This window comes from Herpailurus yagouaroundi, unplaced genomic scaffold (assembly GCF_014898765.1).
Source record: "Herpailurus yagouaroundi ecotype Mexico unplaced genomic scaffold, PumYag 164, whole genome shotgun sequence".
Classification (NCBI taxonomy): Eukaryota; Metazoa; Chordata; class Mammalia; order Carnivora; family Felidae; genus Herpailurus; species Herpailurus yagouaroundi.
This window is the reverse complement of record NW_024412405.1, coordinates 32,701,021-32,723,869: the sequence shown is the minus strand read 5'-3', so window position 1 is coordinate 32,723,869 and position 22,849 is coordinate 32,701,021. Positions and strand designations below refer to the sequence as shown.

General features: G+C 36.8%; 1 long non-coding RNA gene across 1 annotated transcript in view; it reads left to right on the top strand.

Moving 5' to 3' along the window:
- The window catches only part of LOC121037838 (uncharacterized), a 318,740-nt gene extending 299,407 nt beyond the window's left edge, over window positions 1-19,333 (top strand). Inside the window, exon 5 of the long non-coding RNA XR_005794019.1 lies at window positions 19,070-19,333. This is a non-coding gene — a long non-coding RNA (uncharacterized LOC121037838). The remainder of the gene's footprint in view (window positions 1-19,069) is intronic.
- The last annotated feature ends 3,516 nt before the right edge of the window (window positions 19,334-22,849 follow it).

The following is a 22,849-nucleotide window of genomic DNA, read 5'->3' as shown; positions in this document are numbered from 1 at the left end:
TAGCATCTCCCTTCTCTACTCAGGTTATGAAACAAAATTTTTCTTTTATTACTAATAGAGGCAAGATTAGAAGACATGGCTTTATAGCCATTAACAAAGAGTGTTTGCTAATCCCAAACTCCAGAATTCTTTAGGCTTAATCACCTAGTGAAGGCTATACAAGCCTGTGGAAGCTTCCCTGAAGAAGAAGCAATCTCCAGGAGTAGCCGCAAAATTAACACTTACTCCAGGCATCTTGCTCCCTAGAGGAATAAGGATGGAACAGAACAAAGCTCATCCAGATGTTTCCAAACAGACACATTGCTCCAGATAACTCAAGCAGAAGTAGAATGACTAAAGGGTCAGAGAAAGGCAAAAACAGTATCCAAATCCCTCCTCTAGGAAACCAGGAGAAGGAAGTGTTCCCCCTAGCATTAGACTTGTAAGCCGAATGAATGATGACAGAAATGATCCCTGAAATAGAACAAGAAATGATCCCTGAAAAAGATCCCTGAAATGCAGCAGTTACAGCATGCTGAACAATCAAATATCTGATCATATGAGTAAAGGAATGAGGATGATCAATTGGAGGCCTGCTGTTAGAAAACCACCAGCCAAGGTTTTGGTGTTGTAGAAATAGGAAAGCATTTACTGAGAAGTTTTAGGAGTAAGTAGGTAAAAACATACGGTTTAATGTCAATGACAACAAAGAAGAAAAGCATGATAAACACTTGTTTTATGGTTGTATCAAAAAGAAATCTATAATGATTATGTTAACAATACATCTTTATATATTAAAACTGTCCTTGTTGTGGGCAATTCTCACACACACACAGTACTTTTACTGACCTATCTCTGTACCCTACAAGATAATCACTAACTATTATCCTTTTTTTAAGTTTATATATTTATTTTGAGAGACAGAGAGAGAGAGAGAGAGCAGGGGAGGGGCAGAGAGAGAAGGAAAAAGAGAATCACAAGCAATCTCCATGCTGTCAGCACAGAGCCTGACACAGGGCTTGATTTTGCAGTGAGATCGTGACCTGAGCCAAAATCAAGAGTCGGATGCTTAACGAACTGAGCCACCCAGGCGGCACACTGTTATTCTTAATAACTGGCATAGTTCTGGAAATTTTGGAAGCTTGCTAAGCTTCAAATATGTAATTGACTTCTTGTAATAGTATTTGAGTGGTTAATTCCAGAAATTAAATGAAAAGAAAAAGATGTCAACTACTTAGCAACAGAATTCTGGAGCTGGAAATGCACACAGTAATCACCAGGAGCACGATGTTCTTTTCTAGCTGTGCTGCCTATGCAAATTCTGACTGCTTTGAGCCTCTATGTAACATATATATATATATATATATATATATATATATATATATATGACACATGGGCCATTACTGTCTGGACCCACACCTACTTTATGCCCTACCTCTTCATAAGAACTCCCTACTCAAGGCACAGGTTAATAATAGAAGTGTTTTTAATCTTAATAATTTCCAAATAGGGGTGCCTGGGTGGCTTAGTGGGTTAAGTGTCCGACTTTGGCTCAGGTCATGATCTCGTGGTCCATGAGTTCGAGCCCCGTGTTGGGCTCTGTGCTGACAGCTCAGAGCCTGGAGCCTGTTTCAGATTCTGTGTCTCCCTCTCTCTCTGACCCTCCCCCATTCATGCTCTGTCTCTCTTGGTCTCAAAAGTAAATAAACATTAAAAAATATAAAAAAAAAGAATTTCCAAATAATGACATAGGACGTAAACCTGATTTCGTTCTCATTTTGTATCACCCACCAGTTAATTTCATACAATAATATTTAATAATACTGAACTGAAGGATCAGTTAACTACAATTATGGATTAAATAAATGACTTAATTCTGTTCTAAATTTTGGAATTCATATATTTATTAATTTAAAATAATTTATTAATTTAAAATAAATTAAATATGTATAAAATATGCAAAAACTATAGGAGGAAGGCAGTTTGTAATGGTATCATTATATCACACATCTATTATCATGTCATAAATCAATAGATTTGTGTAAATTACAAGACAACTTTCTGGATGCCTGCCTTAAAGATGCGTGTGTATATGCTGCCCAAGCCAGCAGCATCAACCCCAACTTGGAAATTTAGTATGCAAAATTGAGCTCTAACCCCAGACCTCCTAAGTGAGATATCTGAGGGTTGCGACCCAGAAATCTGTGTCACAGCTAGTTCTCCGGGTGATTCTGATGCATACTCAAGTTTGAGAACCACAACTGTAAGAGAATCCACCCTGTCTATTCTAAAATTCTCTCCCTGAATAAGAGAAGCTGAAATTGGGTCACAATAAAACCATAATGCATTTCAGAGACATGGAAATAGTGAGTTATAGTGTCATACTGAATGTCTCTCTTAGGTAAATAAATATTTTGATGGGAATTTTTGTCCTTTTCTTGGTCTGGCAAAGATAGATTTAGGATTCAAGTGTTTATATAATACAGAATGAAAGAATGTCCATATAATTTACCACTTTACAACAAGACTAAAAGGCATAGCTATATCTCTTCAAATCCACTGAATATGACTCTGACATACTGTTCTTTCAATAAAAATGATTCTCATTCTCCAAAGATAAATTAGCTCACCAGTACTTTTACAGGAATATTTGCAGGATCATCTTGCCTTCAGCCCTTACGACAGCCAAAGGAACAAAGAATGTCACCAAAAAGCAGCTTTAAGTTTTGCACAAAGCATTTAACCTTACAGTAACCACCAAGTGGTTCTGTTTGTGTAGATAAGGGAACACCTAGGTTTTCAGGTCCCTAAAGATTCTGCTAACTTATATGGCTTCCTGAGAATCAACTCAACATTGTTTGTATTACTAATCTAACGTTGTTCATAAGATTCTGTACTCTTGGTCTCCTTGTTACAGTGTGTAATAGTTTAGTCAATCGATTTCCTATTGTTCACATTATTTAGGATGTTATGAACATTGCTTTAATTAAAATCCTTATGCTTAGACACTTGTTTGATGATTTTTCCCTCAAGATGTATTTCTTTCAAGAGCATCTTTGTGCCAAAAGGCATGTATATTTTTAAAGCATTTGATACATATTGTTATACTGTCCCAGACACCTGATACTAAATAGCAATTCAATTTTCAAGGTATTCTTTTATTCATATGCATGTTAACATTAGATGGTAATGCTATTTTTCTTCTTTTATCTAGTTATCATATTACATGTACATACTATTTTTTAATAAGATTTTCTTTGATTAATAGTGAGTTTCAGCATTTTAAAAATTTCTTACTAGCCAATAGTATTTCATCTTTTATTTATTTCAATTACCAACCTTCCTTTTGGATGGATTTTAAGAGCTTACTGATCTTAAGAGCTCTTTGTATAGTCATGATGTTATTCCATTAGTGATATTAATAAATACACTACATTTACTTCCTCAAGTATTCTGGTTTTTTTTTTAATTTTTTCCTTGGTTTTAATGAGATATAATTGACCTATAATATTAGGTAAGTTTCAAGTATACACTGTTGATTTGATCGTGTTTCTATTACTTCATGTGATAAGCTTAAACAAACAATGTTATCTATCCCAAAGTTATGTGGGCTCATATGTGTTTTCTTCCAGTACTTTTCTTTTTTCATTTAAACCTGTAATACATCTGCAGCTAGTTTTGATGTAAGTGTAAGAGTCATTTCTTCTAAAGAACTCCCCATTTCAAGGTAATATAAAAGAGGAAAAAATGTGAAACTCTCAATACTAATTGACTAGTTGAAAAGTTTAGAAAAATCCTGTCTTCTAATCTACAATTTGTTTAATGGCATTTTGTCATTGTGTTTCTTGTATGTCAGTGAATTGACTGGCAATTTACTGGTTGATGTGAGATAGAAAGCAAACGATTCACTAATTCAGAGCTTTCTCCAGTTAACTAGCTCCTTCTCAGATTTTTATCTGAGTTTAAGGACATTGCAGTGAGCTTTTCTTTTGACGATCCCAGTAAGCTATTTGTTTCAAAGCGTAGCTGTGATTATTCTGGAAAGTTGCAGCTCAAAACATTACAAAGCTTTGTTCCCTTAGTCCCTCTCTATTACTCTCTGTTGTCAGCTGACATAATGTAAAGTCTATTCCTAAGGCCAATCGCTGATTTTCCTCAGTATGTGTCTCCTTTCAGGGGAAACTGAACCATGTCTTTCATCCATGGAGGTCTGAGGCAAAGATAGCATTTCAGCGCCTCATGGACTCAGACATTCCATTTAGCTTTCAAAGTAGCTTTGAGCTGATCTTTTCTTATCAGACCCGTGCATTCCTCAGGGTGCCCTTCTGTAATCATAGAGCAGTATGTTGGGTACACTACAGACACTCGGGCCTGGTGGACTCCAAATAGAATTGCCCAACAGAGACTCCGATCTAATTCTTACTATGCCATTCATTAGCTTTCAATTCCTGCTAAACCTCCTTAATCTTAGTCTTTCAAATTTTGTATCTGCAGTGAGTGATAATAATGCTGATATATTCTACCAGGAGACTGCTAAGGATTAGCTAATTAATGGTCACAAAGAGCCTTTTAAATAGGAAGTACCAAATATCTTCCCTGGCATAAAGCAAAATCATTTGCTTGTCTTTTCATCTGCCCTTTGTTGTCATCTGTCTTCTATCCTCTGCTTTTGGAGTGCTTAGGCCCATCTACTTTTCAATTTAGTTCCTTCCAAAAGACTTTTAAATACAATCAAAACTACTTTAATTCCCAATTGTGGGTAAGAGATCCTGCTTCTCTATAGCTTAGTTCCTGGGGAGTGTGAATTATAAAGTGCTTCTGATTCATGGGCCATCGGAATGTTTAAAATGTCCAAAACAAAAGCCCAACATATATAGCATAAGGAAATTTCATGAGATCAGAATCCATAGTACCAGAAACTTCACTTAACTGGAAAGCATTTTCCTGACAATTCAGCTTTCATGAAACAAAGAGATCATGCAATCATAAATATAGTATACACAAATATAAAAATATACACACAAATTCAAGGATGTTTCACACCCTGATCAGTCTCCTCTGGAGATGTATCTATGGACTAGATGGCTACATAACATCATTCAGGGTGCACCTGGGTGGCTCAGTTGGTTAAGTGTCTGACTTGGCTCAGGTCACTATCTCATGGTCTGTGAGTTCAAGCCCTGCGTCGGGCTCTGTGCTGACAGCTCAGAGCCTGGAGCCTGCTTCAGATTCTGTGTGTCCTCTGTCTCTGACCCTCCCTGCTCACACTGTGTCTCCGCTCTCTCTCTCAAAAGTAAATAAACATTAAAACAATATTTAAAATAATTCAAACCAGAACACTTTTGAGAGCAAAAGAGGCACTCTCCCTGATTCTGCCAGGTCAGGCTTATACCAGAGCCATTGCAGACAAACCAGGATGGATGGTCATCCTATCCATATGTCTATTGAATCATAATAATTGACATTTACATTAATGATACCGATTGATTCAGCCAGGATTTTCAGTTTCTCTGTTATTGACAAAAATAGAAACACAGAAAGGTTTTCTGTTTAAGCCTGTGTTAATTAATTTAATTAGAAATTTCTGTTTACTAATCATTCTAGCAACATTGAGTCCTCATAATTCAGAACCAGGGCAGTAATTAAACAAAACAATTGTCTGTTTTCAGGGCATCAATTTTATGCTTTCTGTTTTGTAATGGCCCCATCATATGTGTGCCCATTCTGAACTCCTGCCCTCCAGGGATGTGTAGTGGAAGGGAGTTTGGGCTGTAGATGGGAACAGAATATGACACCTCAAAGTGTGCCATATTCACATATGGATTATTTTGAGCTAAAGGTAATCAAGACCCAGGGGACTCAGCAAAAGCTTTTTACCTAACCATTATCTGCCTAAAAGAATTTAGAATGAGGGCCTGCAACAGAGGTAACATTTTTATCTGAGAGACTTATCTGTGTAGGAAGGCAGACATCTATTTACCAAACATTTCTTCTTTCTAACTTCCTGTGAATTGTCTTCCTCCCATTTGAAGCTCCAGGCCCCTGTCCCTTTCCTTAGCTCAGGTTGGTACATAAGCCTCAATTGCCTGAATGCCTTTGAGTCTCCTATCTTTGTAGGACCCCCACATGCACACATGTGCACATGTAATTAAAATTGTTTGATTTTCTCTTGTTAATCTATTATGATGGGATAGGGTGGTCTTAAACAAGAACCTAGAAAGGTAGAGTAAAAATTATTTTTCCTCCCCAACAGCTGATGGGGCGCTAAGTCCTTTGACTTTGTCCAGGACTGCATTATCTTAGCAGACTATCACTCCCTCCAGAAGGGCTCATATGAGCAGGTACTGGCTCCCCACTCTGTTGCTATGGCTCTAACCATTTCCAGCTATGAACTCAAAAGCCAAGAAAGAAGCTTTTTTTTTTTTCTGATTTCAGTGTGAGTAAAAATCACTAGCAGGAGTTACTGGGCCCCACCCTCAGAGATGCTGCTTGCTCAAAACATCCCAGGTTATTTGAAACAAGTGGCCATGGACCCCTTTGCCCAAGAGAATTGTTTCCAAAATTTAAACACCAAAATTTGAATGATACCCTATCTATGGTCCATAAATATGTTTTTCCCTGTATTTACATTGTAGCAGTTTTGACATTGATGGCTAAAACTTGAGATGCTAAACAATTCTAATATTTCCTGTAAAATAAGGAACACATAGGAAAACTTACATTACTTATGAATAATTTTTTTTTAATTTTTTTTTCAACTTTTATTTATTTTTGGGACAGAGAGAGACAGAGCATGAACGGGGGAGGGGCAGAGAGAGGGAGACACAGAATCGGAAACAGGCTCCAGGCTCTGAGCCATCAGCCCAGAGCCTGACGCGGGGCTCGAACTCACGGACCGCGAGATTGTGACCTGGCTGAAGTCGGACGCTTAACCGACTGCGCCACCCAGGCGCCCCACTTATGAATAATTTAACTTAAATCTTAAATCATTTAAAACTGTAAGTTAATTTAAGAACCCTTCCCCCCATGGGGCACCTGGTGGCTCAGTGGGTTAAGCTTCTGACTCTGGACTTTGGCTCAGGTCATGATCTCATGGTTTGTGAGTTCAAACCCTATGTCAGGCTCTGCCCTAACAGCATGGAGACTGTTTGGGATTCTTTCTCTCCCTCTCTCTCTGTCCCTCTCCCACTCATGCTCTTTGTCTCTCTCTCTCAAAATAAATAAATAAATAAATAAATAAATAAATAAATAAATAAATAAACAAACAAACATACAGATAGATAGATAGATAGATAGATAGATAGATTAAAAAAACAACAACATAGGGGCGCCTGGGTGGCGCAGTCGGTTAAGCGTCCGACTTCAGCCAGGTCACGATTTCGCGGTCCGTGAGTTTGAGCCCTACGTCGGGCTCTGGGCTGATGGCTCGGAGCCTGGAGCCTGTTTCCGATTCTGTGTCTCCCTCTCTCTCTGCCCCTCCCCCGTTCATGCTCTGTCTCTCTCTGTCCCAAAAATAAATTAAAAAAAAAAAAAATTAAAACAAAAAACAAAAAACAAAAAAAAACAAAAACAACAACAACATATAAATAATCCTTTCCCCCAAACCATACTTCTTCAAATGCCTCAGATTATTCTGAAGCAAATGGTCAGTGGGCATCATGCAAACTGAGAAACACTGTTATTAAAGCTCAAGATCAACTTAACTGACCATGTCAAGGCTTTATATTTCATGTCAGTGATTGTGTAGATGTATAAAATGGATCCTGCACCTTTAGGATATTATTATTGTTTTTTTTTTATCCAACAGACCATAAGAAAACATAATAGTGTTTTGGGAATGTTTTATAATTTAGTGGAGAAAATGGCCATTCAAAGTATATTTTATTTCCCTGATTGTTTAGAAAATGTTTGGATACCTATGTGTGTTTCTGGACTTAATCCATCTTCCCAATTAGGCTGAAAACATTCCAAGACATAAGTTGTTATTACATTCGCTAATAATAATAATAATAATAGCCAACAGTGATATGCTAAGTATATGCTAAGTGATATACGCATAAAGTCACTTAGTAGAGTTTATTCATTCTTTGATCAGTTAGTTCCATAACTATTTATTTGCCTTCTATGAAATGTTACATGTTATGTAAGATGCTGTTGATTATAAATTGATCAAATTAGATCTTGAATGAAAAAACATGCCATAACTCAATGCCTTTTTTCATAGGTTCATTTTTCAAGCTGAGTCCTCATAAACTGTAGTAAAACAACAAAAGAGCAATGTGGCAGATGTTTTGACATCAATAAAGAATAAAGTTTCAAGATTTTTTTTCTGCAATGGGAAAATATAGGAGTTCTCTCTGTGTTCAGTTATTGGAACTCTCCAAAGGCCCATTGTGAAAGCCATTACGAATTCTTGCAGTAAGCCAAAAATACAGAACATTGAAACAAAAATACAATAAAATAACTGCAAAGATAGATATTATCTCTAACATTCACAATCCCTGAGCTAAATTAAAAAAAAATTAAACACCATAGCCATAGAAATGTTTCCTGAGAAAACAGTAATTCAAATCAGAAAATTTGGCTATTTACTAGTTATAAGCCATCATAACTGAATGATTGAACTAAGCCCCACTTGCTTCATCTATAATATGAAAGAAAATAATGCATATTTTACAGAGCTGTTCTGAGTATTAAAGAGTTAATAAATTTCAAATAGCCCTGTGCATGGCACATAGTAAATGCTTGAGAAATATTGGCCATTAATTTGCCCTGTCAATTCATTTAATCCATTATCTCTCAGTTCTATTTTCTATAGTATAAGCACAATAGTGTATAATACTAGGGGCTGTGATGATTTCATGGGTATTTAGATCTCATAAGATGTCTGCAATCTTAAGGATAAAAATTAAATAACTAAGTCATTTTTCAAAATATAAGCAGAAGACCATTCATCTTATTCCTTAAAATTCACAATTCTAATTGTGCCTGATACCAGAGGTTTGAAGACAGCTTGCTTCTTTTATACTGATCTGGGGTTGCATATTAAGCACTCCTTGCCTCAGATTCCGTACCTTATAGGAGTATAATTGAGAAGCCTTCAATTACAGAGAAAAGAACTGATGAATTGGTAAACCGTTCCCCTTGTGGGAATAATGTCTCAGACTCAATACAAATACAAATAACATTGAGAACAAGCTTGACAACTGTTTCTGAGTTTCATTATACAGAACTTCTTACAACCCCACCAGCCCCACCCACCTCTGTATTTTTTCCTTTATTACCTTGTCATTTTATTACATATTTATAAGATCTCTCAAAAAATTCTTCGGAAAATTCAAGGAAGGATTAAAGGCTTTAAGCCTTTAAAGGCTTAAAGTATGGTAGATGAGGTTGTGCTTTCAAAGGTGCAAATTTTGGTATATGAGAAATTTAGTCTGTAGGACTGATGTTTAAACTGTGTCTTCTCCTTGAGGCAACTCCCAAATGCCACTCTCCTCACCTGAGCACATTAAGGGAGCCCTTCGACATCTTCTGGATGGCTCTTGATCTCTATCTTGACCAACTGGAATTAAACATTACTTCCCAGGACAGACTGTTTGAACTCTAGCTAGGGACTATGCAGGTACCTACCTTGGCTTTTTCATCATGGAAATGTTTGATTTTTCTTCATTATTTAGCCACATATATACTGAAACATCAACATTGATTTTTCTATTCCATACCAAAACCTCTAAAGTAAGGGATAATATTTAGTCACACTCTATTTGGGTAAAAATGCTTGCTAATGACAATGCTTCATTGTCATTATTAGAATAACCAGAACAAAGACTGAAATTTTTAGCTTAATGATTGATTTGGAGAGGAAAACGATTGATTCTGTCATCAAACAGGCAGAGGACTAAATAGGGTGGTTGCAAATGTCTTCACTTGCTTCTACCTCTTGTCAGCACCTACACATTCAAAATTTCATATTTCCTGTTTTATTCCAGTAACAAGGCAGTCTAGTAGCCAGGTCTTAGAATGGGAAAAGGGGAGTGTTAAAAAGATTTTTTTTTTGATAGCTGACATTCTTGATACATTTGAGTTCACACAACTGTACCAGGAAGAGAGAGTGTGTGTGTATGTGAGTAGGGGTAGCTCTTAACTTGGCTCACACAGAGTGATTTTCCTAGAAGATATTTTTTAAAGGAAATTGTATGTGTGAAGAAATGATGCAGTCATTATTCTCAGTTAAACTTTCCAAATATGTGTAAATCTCATACATTCCACTGTTTTTTTTTTTTTATTTTCCATCCAAGATTTTAGAGCATCTTCTGCTAGTATCTCTCTCCCCACTCCTCAAATCTCATACATGATCCAAGACTGAAATTTGGGCTCAGACAAATACACAAAATTACATGAAATATTTGAGAAAACTCCCTTTCTTCTTCCCTCCCTCCACTCCTCCCTTGTCCTTCTTCCTTCATCCAACCTTTGTCTTTTCTTCTTTTCTTCTCTTTTTGTCATTTTAAAGGGATTTTGGGTTATAATTCTTACCATCCCCAGGTCAAGTTAAAAAGCCGATCTCCTTGGGCACCTGGGTGGCTCAGTCGGTTAAGCATTCAACTTTGGCTCAGATCATGATCTCACAGTTCGTGAGTTGGAGCCCCGCATCGGGCTCTGTGCTGACAGCTCAGAGCCTGGAGCCTGCTTCAGATTCTGTATCTATCTCTCTCTGTCCCTCCCCCACTCATGTGCTCTCTCTCTCTCTCACTCTCTCTCTCTCGCTCTCTCAAAAATTAACTTTAAAAAAAGAGGCCAGTCCCTTGGGGTACCTGGGTGGCTCAGTGGGTTAAGCATCTGACTCTTGATTTTGGCTCAGGTCATGAACCCAGGGTCATGCGATCAACTCCCACATTGGGCTCTGTGCGGACCATGGAGCCTGCTTAAGGTTCTCTCTTTCCCTCTCTCTCTGTCTCTCCCCCAGTTGCTCATGTGTACGAGTGCACACTTCCTCTCTCTCTCAAAAACTAAAAATAAAAAATTATAAGTAAAAAGCCAGTTTCCAGAAAGGGAACCACAGAGTCTTATTACCATTTAATGCAGCCTTCTGTTTCTCTTTAAGTTTGTTTCACTGACATTTAAGTATATACAGTGAAGAATTTAACACTAATAAAAATTTTGTCCCTTGATTTACCTTTTCAGACTATAAAGTTGGCATAATGTTTTGAAATAGTACCCAGTATTGATGGGCATAAGTTGAAAAATGGCATTCTCATAAACAAATGATTAAACCATATACTGTATACCACTAGGGAAAGCAATTGGCAGTAATCTCAAAAGTATTAAAAATACACATAAATTGTGATCCCGTAACTACATTTCTAGGAATCTATGCTAATAGGGCAATTCAACATATACACAAATGTTTTTAAGCAATTTTGTTTATTATTCATAATGTTAGAATATGAGAAATTTCTTGAGTATCCAACGATTAAAGAATAAATCAATCATAAATGGAGTTATGATAGCATTAAAATCATATTTGTTTTCAAAGAAAAAGTATGCTATCTCTGTGTTTTTCAAAAAGATTTAAAAAATATGCCTAGGCAATAATACTAAACTAGAAAAAGAAGTTTTAAAAGTGTGATCATGTATGATTACAATTCTGAAACTATATACATATATATATAATATATGTATGAAAATAATAGAATGGAGCAAAATCTTGGTGTTCTATTCAGTTACCTCTACATGGTGATATTATTAGAGGTTTTAATTCCTTTTTAGACTTTTCGGTATTGTCTACAATGTGCAAGTATAATTGCTTCAATCTGGATTAAGTTCATTTTTAAAATATCAAATCATTTTCCATCTGTTCCACTGTTCACAATGCACAGATTCTTACTGCTATTAATTTTGCTACTATCTTCATAATATATCTTCTCTGCACTATACGCATTTAAGCTTCCCAAATGCTTCCATTAAATTTCTTACATTATCTTTGATTAATAAAGGTGACTGTTGCAAAATATAAAATATTTATCTAGATTGATTTTGTGAAAAAGATGACCTCATTTATAATGCCAGAATGAATACACTATTAATAGACAATGTGATTCAAAGAAACTGAGAATCTTACATGCATGTGAACCTTATTTAACAATATATTAGCAATAATAATATTCAGGGAATTGCTACAAATTAGTGAGATCTTATTATTGGCCTGTTTGTACTACAGCTCTCTGCTGGCAAGAGTGACAGGAATTTTCTAATGCCATGGTTTATACATAATGTCTTATGAAGAGCAATTTATCATTTATTTGATGAGGTTGGGACCAAATTTTATAAATGACACTATTATGCTTTTCTGAATGTTGTCAGGCCACTGGGTGGAAGTGCATCATATTAACTGAATTTCAGAAGGCACTCATGAAAAAAATTAAGTAATGTTCCAAATATGTTTTAATTTCAGATAATTTTCACCATTATTATATATCACAATCAGATGTAAATGTTAATGACATATTGGCATGCTGTGAGAGCTTTCAAAATATAATGAATGTGTCAGCTATTTTTCTTAAAAATCAAATAAAAAATCATGAATAGTCTTCTTAAACAGTGACACTTAAAGTGAGCTCCAAATAAACAATTGAAGCTTGGCAGAAGGAGAAATAGGCCAGTAGGAAAAGGGTCCAGAATACGGAAACTTCTAAGGCAAAAGGAAAGGTTGAAGAAAACTGCTCGGTAGAGGGGAAAACTTATAGTGGAAGGAGATTTATTTAACAAATGTTTGTAAATCATCTACTCAGTGCCATGCATGAATTAGTACTGGGGATTTGGTGATGAGCTAGAGAAGGAATGAGGCTGGGGAGTGGAGATGAAAAGCATGACATAAACACATATACGTGTGCAGAGAGGACACCTCCATGTAATCTGGAAGACCTAACCCAAACTGGAAAAAAAGGAAAGACTTCTGGAGGAAGTAACCTAGAGCAGAGACCTGCAGGAGGAAATCCTAGCCAGATTGGTAGAGTCAGAGCATCAGATCTAGGCAGACATGGAGGCTGGAGGGTGTGAGAGCCCAAGACAGTAGAGAACTAACCAGTCAGGGAGCTTAACAAGCTCTACTATGGCTGAGTGTGGAAAGCTTGGAGGAGAGGGATCCTAGTAATGGCTGAGCAGGGGGCGGGGTTAAACATGCAGGGTGTTTTCAAGTCAAGGACTAGGGTCTCTTTGTTTTTTTGAAGTTAACTTTATTTTACTGTTGTGTTGTGTTTAAAAATAATTTAAAAGCCGAAGTTCAAAAATGATTCACAATGCAACCAAGAGTTCTATAAATTAACTTGGGGTTCCTGGGTGGCTCATTTGGTTAAGCCTCTGACTCTTGATTGGGGCTCAGGTTCTGATCTCATGGTTTGTGGGTTTGAGCCCCACATGGGGCTCTGCACTGACAGCATGGAGCCTGCTTGGGATTCTCTCTCTCCCTCTCGCTCTGCCCCTCCCCCACATGCATGCTGTCTTCTCTCTCTTTCTATCTCTTCCTACCTTTCTCTCTCTCAGAATAAATAAATAAACTTTAAAAAAAGAGTTCTATAAATTAACTTAAGTTGTCTCAAATATTTTCTTTGGGTTAAATTCCAAGTTATGGCATTAGACTGTGTACACAATATCAAAATCACTGGTTGGAAAGTGCAGGATTGGTCAACTAGTTTTAATCTACTTTATTCTAAATGATTTAAATATAATAACAATTTTTTCAATTTCTTTAATGTTTATTTTTGAGAGAGAGAGAGAGAGAGAGACAGTGTGAGCGGGGGACGGGCAGAGAGCGAGGGAGATACAGAATCTGAAGCAGGCTCTAAGCTCTGAGTTGTCAGCACAGACCCTGACACAGGGCTTGAACTCACAAACTGCGAGATCATGACCTGAGCTGAAGTCGGACACCCAACTGACTGAGCCACCCAGGCGCCCCAACAATATTTTTTTAAATAAATATAACCATGTTGAAACAGTGATTCACAAAATTATTGCTTTAGTACATTTCTGTATGATTGGGAGTTAATGAATTGGTTAGACACAGAACTTCTTACAGTTACATAAAACAGTTTGTTAGCATTTACACAAGACCCATTCTTTGCAAGTTCCAAACTTTACAAACATTAAGGTTGCAAATAAACCCCCCTGTAAAACTTCTGTTTTTCTTTTTTTCAACGTTTTTTATTTATTTTTGGGACAGAGAGATACAGAGCATGAACGGGGGAGGGGCAGAGAGAGAGGGAGACACAGAATCGGAAACAGGCTCCAGGCTCCGAGCCATCAGCCCAGAGCCCGACGGGGGGCTCGAACTCACGGACCGCGAGATCGTGACCTGGCTGAAGTCGGACGCTTAACCCACTACGCCACCCAGGTGCCCCTAAAACTTCTGTTTTAAGGCCAAGAATCATTATTATAATTATTATTTTTTTTTTGTATGCATCACTAACTGTTGACTTTCTGCTTGGGGCTACTTTCCCCACATATGACGTTTTATCAGTTAAAATTATGTGAGGTTGACTGGAGAACACGTATGGCACTTGCAGAGGAGGCCCTTGAGTCCACTAGTTTACCTGCCATCTAAGTGGTCCTGAAGGTTGCTAGCCATGTGGGAGAGAGACAAATTATTGTATCATCAAACTTAAGGTCAATTGAGATAATAGCTTTCAATATAAAATCTAAGAATGCTGTACTATAGTATATGAAAAAAATCACATCTCTATATTTTTAACATACATATTTGGCAATATCTCTCTTTCCAAACAATACAAAGATCTTAGAAATAAGTCCATTCACCCCTTGCATCTTCCACGTTATTGTTTTCTAGTATTATTGTCCCCCTTCTTTTGTATCACTTTGCCTCATAATTAGTCATTAACATGTTTGTATCAAAATTGGTCATTAATGTGATTAGAAGGACTGTGATCTTTATTCTAAGAGCAGTGGGAAGCGCTTACTTCCAAAAAACAGAGAGATGACAAAATCAGATGTGCATTTTTAATTTTTTTTAAAGTTTATTTATTTTTGAGAAACAGAAACAGAGCAAGAGTGGTGGAGGGACAGAGAGGGAGAGAGAATCCCAAGCAGTCTCCAGGCTCCTAGCTGTCAGGACAGAGCATGACACAGGGCTTGAACACTTGAACCACAAGATCATGACCTGAGCCAAAGTTAGATACTTAATTGAGTGAGCCACCCAGGCACCCCTCAGATATGCATTTTTAAAAGGTCACTCTTAGAAGCATTGTAGGAAACGTTGGTTTGAAGGGAGCAGTTAGTAAAGGGAGACTGGTCAGGCAGCTAATACAGAACTTCAAAAATTAGGTAAAAGTGATTTGGGTGGCAGTTGTAGTAGAGACTAAGACTAGTTATAGAAAGACTAAGGTGTTTTTCTCCAGCATCTCCTCTCCTAATGACTGAGACTCTAGATGGGCAGTCAACCTACTCTCTTTAAAATATAAACCCCATATTCCCTTCTGACAGTGCAGAGAGGCAGAGCCTTTACTCTGCAATGATAGTGACTCCTCTGTTTTCTAAGTGTCCCCTGAGGCAGACATCATTACACCTTTTAAAAGATTCATTTAGGGGTGTCTGGGTGGCTCAGTTGGTTAAGCATCCGACTTTGGCTCAGGTCATGAGTTCAAAGCCCTGCATCGTGCTCTGTGCTGTCAGCTCAGAGCCTGGAGCCTGCTTCAGATTCTGTGTCTCCCTCTCTCTCTGCCCCTCCCCGCCTCACACTCTATGCCTTTCTCTCTCAAAAATAAATAAGCATTAAAAAGAAAATTTAAAAAAGATGTTTAAAAAAATAAAAAAATGAAAGATTCATGTAATAATATCTACTTCATGGTTACAAAGTTTTAAAGGGATAGATTATTTGAAAGGTCTTTGGAAACTATAATCATTTTATTATGCTTATGAAACAGCAAAATGCACAAACCCTAACTAATATCCCTCCATCAATATTTATTCATCAAACACTTCCTTTGTGTTTGACCCTGTGCGGGGCATCATGGAAAAACTAAACGAAATTTGTGCACATATTAGTGTGTGATTTAAAGAAGTGTTTAAATGTAAATAAAATTAAGGGAACACTAAAAATAATGAGGCGGATGTAGACCTTAGACTCCAAACATAGATCATGTTTCTGTTTTAAATCTTTGAGAACTGTGCTGAGTTAACCTTGAAATACAATTCATCTCCTCTTGATTTTTTATTTAGAAGTGTCGATTGCCCTAGGGAGTGAATTATCATCTTGTGAGTGAACTTGAGAAGTTTCTGGTAGAGATTTCCCAGCAGTTGGAACCCAGCTGATTACTATATCTGCCCAATGTCATGGCCAGATCCTCATGTTTATGTTTCATTGTAATCCAATTGGGTAAACACAATCTTAAAGGTTTACAGATAGCAGAGGTTCCAAGAGCCTTAATTTCTTTTTGTATTTTTCTTCCTGTAATGGAAGATTCTGCTCACAGGAAAAAATGAACAAATAGATTATATTCTCAGTAAAATCATTCCAAACTCATCTAAACTGTCTCTGGTTCCTTCTCATTTCTGCCACAGCCTTCCTAATCTAGACCAGGTTGTTACTGAGAGCGCATTTACTTGTCCTTTATGAAAACACTATTTGTATTATCACTGAGTCTGTGGTGCTGCAGTTAGGTCTGTGTTCCAATGAATATATATGGTCAAACTTCCATAAAGCAAATACATTTTGGGGGAAAAACTAAAGTAAACTTTTTGTTTCTCACTTATGGAATGTCAGACGATTTGTGAATAGAGTTGATTATATACACTCATCTTTATTTGACCTAAATTTCATTTTAGAATTTGCTGAAAGAGTTCAGTCATGGTATAAAAGGTATTATGGATTAATATTTTTGAAATTATCAAAAGAAATTTATGTGCAGAGAAGGTATCAGAAGATATGTATTTTAGTTCTTGTTTTTGTACAAATCCCAAATGTCTCAAAAACCTTAAAAAGACTATCAGGAATCATCGTGCAAAAACACTGGGACCATGCCTTGGGGTTTTGATTTTAGTCTAAAAGCAATTGTGAGCCCCTATAGACTTTTTTTTTTAAATTTTTTTCAATATATGAAGTTTATTGTCAAATTGGTTTCCGTACAACACCCAGGACTCATCCCAACAGGTGCCCTCCTCAATACCCATCACCCACCCTCCCCTCCCTCCCACCCCCCATCAGCTCTCAGTTTGTTCTCAGTTTTTAAGAGTCTCTTATGCTTTGGCTCTCTGCCACTCTAACCTCTTTTTTTTTTTCCTTCCCCTCCCCCATGGGTTCCTGTTAAGTTTCTCAGGATCCACATAAGAGTGAACACATATGGTTATCTGTCTTTCTCTGTATGGCTTATTTCACTTAGCATCACACTCTCCAGTTCCATCCATGTTGCTACAAAGGGCACTGTTGGTGGGAATGCCCCTATAGACTTTTAAACAGAGGGAACATGTGATGAGATGCATTTTTTTAGAAAGATCACTTACTTTTTTAGTTCTGTGAAGGATAATTTGAAGCGATGAAACTAGAGCTCCATGGGTGAGCTGGGAATTTACTATGATAGTAACATAAGAAATGATGATTGTTCAACTAGGGCAATGAACTGAGATTAAGGAGTAGATTTAGGAGATAAAGGTGATAAAAATTCGGTGACCAGCTGGTTAGATGATAGACAGAGAGAGGGAATGGATTATGATTTTTAGCAATAGGAATGGAGAAGGGATGGAGATGAGAACATATCAGAAAAACTGAAAGATGTTTTTTTCTCCCAGTGTAGCAAGGAAAATTGTGATCTCAACAAAATTGTGGGCCTACTTGGGAAGACGTTTTGTTGTATGTGTTGTTCAAGAACCACAAATTATATGCCAGCAATTCCATAAACCATTATATTTTCATTATATTTTATTGTACATATCACAGATACATATTCATTTTGATGGCAAACAAATGTTTCTGCATAAAAAATAATTTTATAACCCGTTGTAATTTTAGTGTAAAGGATAAAATTCCTCTGGTAGCTAAGTTGCAAAAAGTTTTGCTCTACAACATTAACGTTGTTGTTGTTGTTGTTGTTGTTGTTGTTGTTGTTATTGTTGTTGTTGTTTTTAAATAAAGGAAAGGGAAAGGGAATACAAATTTTCCATTCACACAAACAGAAGACAACTTTATCACAAACTACCCATTGAATTTATTTTTTCTTAAGTTTAAAAATTTGTCATTTGAATGTTAAAAAGAAAAGAGGGGCCATAGGGCTATTTTAGGAAGAAATTAGGAACTTTCCCATTGCAGAAAATTACAAGGTCCCTGAAGGGTAGTTTTTGATGTTTTTCTTTCTTTTGCTGCTAAGTACAATAGCTTGACAAAGCAAATGAATTCTTTTTCCATTGAAACCAGTAAGTTCCTACCATCTGCATTTCCATTAAGTGATTTGTCCAGACTCTGGTTATTTCATGAATAATCCACAATGAAATCCTTTTACATCTTTTCTGTTTTAAAAATTCCTTTTCTAAAGCATTACATGCCACTTCCCTAACACCTGCTCAGTATTATCCTGTGCTCTGTCCTAAGCAAAAGCTTTTGTTCTCTGTTTAAGAAATACCTACTTATGGCTAGCTCCCCACTTTCTATTCTTTTTTTTCTCCAAAATTTTCTCTCAAGCTACTTTCTTCATTTGGTTCAAGATTCACTTGGACATCATCTCCTCCAAGCACCAATGCTTGGGCCTAATGCACCCACTTTGTGTGCTCCATAGCACCCTATGAATGGTTCTATCATTTTGCTTCACTCTCTTTTACTGAAATTATCTAAATAGACCTCCTTCCCATGGAATTGAAATTCTTTATGGCAAGTTGCTGTATAAAACCTGATACAAAACTGTACTGATACAAACGGTACTGGTATCACAGCATCAGCCTTTGTCTTTAATCATTAAGGTAAAGTCTGATAGTGAAAAACCTTTTAGTTTTTCTTCATCTGAGAATGTTTTTATTACCCCTTAGTTCCCGAGGATAGTTTCACTAGGGATAAAACTCAAACTCATGATTGACTGTTCTTCTATTACAGCATTTAAACAAACATTGTGTCACTTCCTAATGACCACCATAGACTCAGGTAAGCTGTCATTTTTTTTTTTTTGACTCATTTTAAGATATTTTCTTTGCTTTAGTTTCAGAAGTTTAATTATGATGTGTCTTGATGTGGATTTCCTCAACTTCATGAATCTGTAGGTTTGTTTCTTTTGCCAAATTTGAGATATTTTCAGACTTTATTTCTTTACTTTTTCAACTCTTATATCTTTTGCTGCTCAATGGGACTCCAAGGATAAGAATGTTGGATCTTGTGTTATTGTCTCACAAATCCCTGAAGATGTGCTCATTTTTGTTGCTGTTGTTGTTGTTTAGCCTATATTCTCTGTTGTTCAGATTGGCTGAGTCCTGTTGTTCTGCCCTCAAACTCAGATCTATCTGCCATCATCTCCACTTTACTATTGAGCCCATCCATTGAGTTTTTAAAACTTATTGTATTTTTCAATTCTATAGTTTCCATTTGTTTTTTAATTCTAACTTCTGTTTCTTTTCTAAGGTTTTCTGTTTCTCATTTCAAGATATATCATAATTATTAGTTAACACATTTTTATGATGGTTACTTTAAAATCCTTGTGAGATAATTCCAACATTTTATTAATTTCACTGTTAGCATTAGTTGATTATCTTTTTGCATTCAGGTTGCAGTTCTCCCTGGTTCTAGATATGATGATGATTTTTTATTGTTATTTTGAACATTTTGGCTACTGTATATGAAGACTCTGTTTAAATTCTTTTATTTAAATTATTTTATTTTAACAGAAAGACACCCTGTTTAGGGTTGGCATGCAAGCCCTAGTCTTCTTTAACAATTCAGTTACACGTAATCTTAGCCAAAAGACTGAGAAGTGATAATGATTCAAATAAAGTCTAGTTTTCAGAAACTATGTGGTGCTATGTTGGTCCGTTTGGTTTATTTCATGTCACTGGGACTTTACTGGTCCCCAGTGATGCCACTTGAGAAATCTGAAGGAGCTTACCAGCCAGACTGCCTTTTCCTGCTAGACTGGTGAAAGGATTCTTGGGCCCATGAGACAAAACAGTGCTTCCTGAGCTGAGAGCTTGTAGTGGTGTGTTACCCCCTGCGTATGAAGGACAGAGAGGGTTTTCCAGGGAGAGTGTTTGTTGGGGCGTGATCCCCTATGTTGGTGCCCTCCAGCTGCACAGAGTCTTCAGATGGGAGAGGAGAATCTCAAGCCTGGCTAAAGAGATGAGAAACTCCTGGTCTGGGTACTTGTTGTGGTGCTAACCACCTTGCCATATCTCCTGGAAGCATGGTTTTTCTGGGGGGGAGATCAGAGTCATAGGACCAGTGGCAAAAGGGAATACCTTCTTTAGCTGCTTATTAACAGTAGCACTTCCAGTTGATCCCTCTTGCTGGTTCTACTGGATGCACCTGGTGTTGTCAGAGGCCCTCTCATTGGATATCCGGTAAGAATGAATTTATCTGGGATACCCTTTGTTGCTAGTTTGGAAACCAAGAAACACTAGGCCTACCTTCTTCTGGTGGCTGTGGGCTTACACGATGTCCTGCTATTGTGCTGCTCTCTAGCCCTGGGATCTCTCACCAATTCAACTTCCTCTTCCAATTTTTAAAGTTCTTTGATTGTCTGTTGGTTTGTTTCCAGAGTTTATAGTTATATTTAGTGCAGAGGAGCAGGGAGAACCAAGTCATCATGTCATAATGGGGAGTTCCATTATTACACATACAAATTAAAAATTTGATGGTCAAGTTTGGTGTGCCCTTACACATATACTATCTTTCTTCAGACTATGTGCAGAAATGTTCCACAGTTATGTAAGTAAGGCTTGGAACAGAGAGTGGGTAATTGTAATCCCTAAATGTCAGGAACATTCAGATGGTATCACTTGCAACTGTGTCCCTCTGGGTGAAGATTTATAAGATCCAGAAGTTTGCAGTGGGACCTGGAAAATGTTGTTATTTCACTGTAGTGCATTCTGACTCTAGTACATACCTTCTGATTCCTTTAGATCAGGGTATTTTATTTGTTTTACCTATATACTTAGTCAAAGCCAAAAATGGTAGCAAGTGAAAAATTCTTGAAGATTTTAGAGACCATTCAATGTCATTTTGTAGATAAGAAAAATTGAGGCCAAGGAGTTTTATCAGCTTTCTTCAGTAGAGCCAAACAGCAAGGGAACAGGATTCAATCTCAAGTTTTATGACTTTTGTTTAGTGCTTTTCTTAATTTATCATGGAAATAAATAATAATGATTCAATGCACTTTCACTATCAAATGTATTATACTAACTTCTTCACAATCTTCTTCTGTACACATTTAATTTGCCTGCATATTTGGTTCTCTTGTGCCCTATAAAAAGCATACCTATTCTGTTATTTATGAGTAAAGCATAAACAAAAATTTTAAATGATGCCCAGTAATAAGAGATAATTTCTTAGTTTCCACCACTCATCCCAAGTAGTTTCCAGTCTGGTGAGAGATGCAGACATGTAAACTCACTATAATGTAAGACCTTGTGAAGTAACTGGTTAAAAAAAAGAGTTGTCAAACAAAGTATTGTCAAAGAAGATTGGAAAAGTGGTAAAAATCCTAGGAGTTCAGGGCCAAGGAACTAAAAGATGTCCTAATGGTTGAATAAGAATTAAACAGTTGGAGTAGAGCAAAGGCATCCCAGGCTGAAAAAAATGGAATGAAAAACATGGAAGCAAGAAACTTTATCCCAGCTTTTTTCTAAGGACATGAAGCCTCGCTCTGGTTCTAAACCCAGTAGGTCTAAAATGGACTTGATCATCTTCTCAACAACCCTCAAATGTGTTTCTTCCTTTTTTCCTTCAACAATATTCAGTCTCTTTGTCTGGAAACTTGGTAATCTGTCTAAATGCAGTTCACACCCTTCTATTTTTGTTTTTCATCAGGTGACCACAAAACTCTTGCTAGGTCTCCTTCTCCCTATGATGTGTCTCCTGGATACTGTCATTGTTCTCCCTTTATTCAGTCCTAGTCTAGGCCCTTGTTATTGTTCATACAAAATAATGTACTTACTGCCCAAATAGTTTCTTCAACTCAAATCCCTCACTTTTTCAAGATCATCTTACTTGATTCTCCTTTGCCAGATTTACTTTTTGGAAAACAAGTGGCATTATATCATTTTCCTCATCAAAATCTTTGTTATTGATTTATTCATTTATTCACAATTGTTTAATTACATACTATATGCCAGACGTTGTGTATTAATTACCTACTGAATAAAATCCAAACACATGGATCAGCCTATGTCATCTGACCCCAGACTCCCACCGATGTTCTGGATTCCATCTCTTCTGACTCCTCCTGGACTTTGTTCCCTTGGTTCTTCCTTCCCTTCATTTCCAAGCATTTTTACTTATAAACACACTCATGTCTCATCATTCAAAAATAACCTCTACACACACACACACACACACACACACACACTCTCTCTCTCTCTCTCTCTCTCCCCAAGTTTTATCACTATCTACCTTCTTGAAATATTAGTCTTCTTGTTTCTATTTCCTCCATACAAGTTCCACATTTTTCAAATTTCCAGTATATATCAGTGAAAGTTTTTTAGCAGTGATGTGACATAATTAGACATGTATTTTATAGACTATATATCTATACTATTAGAGACAGATTGAATAGGAGAAAGGATGCAAGTCTATTTCAATAACTATTGCAATTGGCAAGTTACATCTCTAGGCAAGAGATGATGGTGGCATGAATTTGGGTGGTAGTTGTGGGGGTAGAGACAGAATGTA